The sequence below is a fragment of the Apis dorsata genome, unplaced genomic scaffold (genome assembly GCF_000469605.1).
Source record: "Apis dorsata unplaced genomic scaffold, Apis dorsata 1.3 scaffold_39, whole genome shotgun sequence".
Classification (NCBI taxonomy): Eukaryota; Metazoa; Arthropoda; class Insecta; order Hymenoptera; family Apidae; genus Apis; species Apis dorsata.
In genome coordinates, this window is record NW_006263341.1 from 53230 (window position 1) to 57078 (window position 3849).

The following is a 3849-nucleotide window of genomic DNA, read 5'->3' on the forward strand; positions in this document are numbered from 1 at the left end:
ATTCTGCTCTAAAAAAATCTCCAAGACTCGATCTAACATTCAGCTTTTTCCCCTTCGACTAATCGTCGAAAGATCGTATTGGATATTAACCCTTGATTGGTATCGTTGAATTTTTTTTAAGCGACATTGCTTACACATTTTCGATCATCTATCGAATCATAATAATATATTTCTTCGTATATTTACGCTATATAAATGCTATCTGTGGTGGCACTTATCATCCTTATTAAGCGAAATTACGGAACAAAAAGTTGGAAAGCGAAAGAAATGCACGAGACTCGCCGATCATCGAATGATACCAATCGAGCGTTAAATGGCGTAAAAAGGATATATTGTTCAGTTTCATCCATTCGTTTCTATTATTTACACGCATAAAATATTTCGCGATCGAGATCGATAAAGGGGTGCGCGCTGATCAAATCATCACCACCACTACTACTACCGAATCAATTATATTGACGCATTGTCACGCCAGTGTATCGACAGTGTATCTACAGTGTATCGAAGATGAGCTATACATGGTACAACATTTAGAATTATCACCGATCGAATATAAGAATCTGATCTTATAAGGATTATTCACGAATGAAAGGTGTCTTTTAACAAACGTAAGAAAGACACGGTAAGAAAATCGGAATAGGATTACAAAGAGATTACTTATACACTGAGCCTGTGTGACACGTGAAGTTTAATACGAAATTTTATTATTGCGTCCTTCGGATTTTACATGCGAAAAAAAATTACTCGTGACAAGAAAGGAGTTACAATTTTTTTTTTTTTTTTATCTAACGATTGTCTCGAACCAATCAATCAGAAACAAATAATCAGTTTATTCATCGACGAATTTCGTATTAATTGATCACTATTATAACTTAAAAATATATTTGTCCTTAAAAATACCGTATACGATATTTGCATATACGATATTTATATACCGCAACGAAACGAACTTACTTTTTTTTTTTTTTTCTTCTTCTTCTTAGTTTAGATCGATTATTCGCCATTTTTAGAATGTGTACGACACGAAAAACAGGAAAAAATTAAAAAAATGATATCGTAACGATAATTCAACAATTCATCGTGATTGAAACGTTTTCCGTTCATCATGCGTACAACGTTGGAAATATACAGTGCTTGCTACATTATTTTAGCCACGATCGTTCAAAACGTGTATATATTCCGATTGAATTTTCGAATTTCTTTCTAACGAATGATACATCTGAATGAATACATTTCAGAATTAATGTGGGGGGGGGGGGAAAAAAAAAAGAAAAAAAGAAAAAAAAAAAAGAATAACCTTCACAAACAGAAATAAAGTTAATGAAACATCATGGATAATCGTGATATAATGACTCTTAAAGAGATCTTTAATTTTTCTTGCATGATAAAATTATTATCGTTCTTGCTCTACAAAGATACTCGACAGGAATATATTTTACGATCTGTAGCTTCGTACCGAAGCGTCGAATCGAACGGAAAATAAATGATTTGCGATTGAATTAACGATCGAAAGCCATTGCTAATTTCCTTTGATCGATACACAGCTAATTAAATATACTTATAAATATATTCCTCTCGAGAAATATTTTTTTTTTCTCTCCTTCTCTCTTCTTCCCTCCTTTCCTCCCTCTCTCTCTTTCTCCACATATATACATATGCACATCACACACTCATACATATATGCATATATATATATAATATATAATATATAATATATAATATATATATATATATACACATATTAAATTACTTTATTAACGTTTTTTTTTCTCTTTACACAATTATTACAATTTATTATTTACTAGATGATTCGAAACGGTGCGACATGATGATAGTAATAATAAGAAGACAAAGAAAAGAACTGGTGATTTTTATGTGGTAACGGTAGTGAGAATTTCAGGCAATCGATGACAATAGTTGTTCGTATAGTCAATCACTCTTTTTTTTTCTTCCCTTTCTCTCCATCTAATTCTTCTTATTTTTCACTTTCTCTTTCTCTTTCACACCCTCATTTACTTCCTTTCTCTCTTTTTCCTACTTCCTCTTTTTTTTTTTTTTTTACAATAAAGTTAATCATTAATCGCTATTGTTAAAAATTAATTCGTATATTTGTATAAATATATACACATATATACGTAATTTAATAACACATATTACGCGTATATGTTTATATAAGTCACATATATAATAAGTATTTTTATATAGTATGAACTTTTAATATTTTTTATAGTTTTCTTCTTCGTATCGTTACTTATTTACATTTTGTAAATGTCTGTGTCTGTAATGTCTATGCTTGGCGTACTTTTTTTGTAATAGAGTAAAATCTAAACCAAAGGATAAAACAAAATAAGAAAATATCGGAATTGATTTACATTGTTAAAATTCCAATTTATCTTTTATACATGTAGATTTGATCCCTTTAATCATACGACGATTCGTCTTGTTTTTTTTACTTTTTTCTTCTTCTTTTTTTTTCTAGACTATATAACTTAATTTTATTTCAAGTTCACGCTGAAATGATATTCAAAGTACGCAAAATTACAAAAAAAAAAAAAAAAAAGAAAGATTGAATTAGAACTAAATCGATATAAATTTTTCTTTATTAATAGAATAATCTCGACAATTAACCAACAATTTACTCTTTAAGAAGTGCAAGATTTCTTCGTATTTGTTTTTTAAGTTATCCCTTCTTCTCCCCTTCTTCCCCATATAACATAATTTGCGTTGCTTTTTGCGGCTGCTAATCATTATTCTTTCGTCCGTCTAAAATTTAAAAATAATAATTTCCCTTTTCTCAGATTTTTCCAACACTCGCCAAATATTGCCAATTTTTTTTTTTTTTCTTTCTTTCTTTTTTTTTTTTCTTATATCCAGAAGATATCAATTGACAAAGGGAATTTAAATACATCAATCTTACTAGGTATTGTTCAAGCATATCAATAATTTCATAGGATATGCTTAGAACTTGCCGGATGTATCACGGCAAATGAAAGACAAGATGGTTTCATTAAGCAGAATGTTTAAATAATGATACATTAAAGTTTTAATAAGTAATTTTTCTTTTTTTTTTTTTTCTCTTTTTTCTTTTCTTTTCGACAAAGATCAAAATTAGGATAGAAATAAATCGAAAGAAATAAATTATTAATATAATTCTAAATTCTATAATTCTATAATTCTAATTGAATAAAAAGATGATCAATATTTTTACATCGATAAAATTATTGATTTATGCTTAAAGAAATGTCGGAAAAAATACCGTTATCGATAAAAATTCCATGATCGATGTATATCTCGACGAATATTCAGATTCGTTTCTTTTTTTGTTTTTAATTCGATAAGGGAAAATATCATTGTACGATTGTCAAAACGTAAAGATTAGTTTTCTTCGGTATTAAAAATGTATTTCCGTTTTGCGTGTTCGGATTAGAAAACAAAAGTGTTCGATAAATTTATCTGATTGTTCATATAGCAATGAGAAGCAATGAATTACAATTTAAATAATTGAAGAAAAAAAAAAAATTAATCGTAATTTAAAAACGTATCGTAATTACAACGCGGATAAAAATTTTGAAACGAAATATCTTAGCATATCTCTTTCTCTCTCATTTTCGCTCACTTACTACTTTCATTCTGTCCCCCCTTCTGTCACACTCCCTTTCACTTTTTCCGTTATTGATCTATCATCTGTCTTCCATTTTGTTCTTTCTCCCTCATTTTTCCTATTTTCTTAATCGAGTCCTTCTGTCCTTTCTCTAAAAAAGAAGGGAACTGAAATAAATCATTCGGTATTGACTTTTATCGATAGCCTCCTTTTTTTTTTTTTTTTTTTTTTTTTTTTTTTTTTTTTTT

The 3849-nt window shown here is 28.7% G+C and overlaps 1 protein-coding gene across 1 annotated transcript in view; it reads right to left on the bottom strand.

Annotated features, from left to right (window-relative positions):
* Positions 1 to 778: 778 nt before the first annotated feature.
* LOC102674062 (protein kinase shaggy-like) overlaps positions 779 to 3849 on the bottom strand; it is a 43375-nt gene continuing 40304 nt past the window's right edge. Inside the window, exon 8 of the transcript XR_004151303.1 lies at positions 779 to 1642. The gene's annotated coding sequence lies outside the window, so the exon portion shown is untranslated. The remainder of the gene's footprint in view (positions 1643 to 3849) is intronic.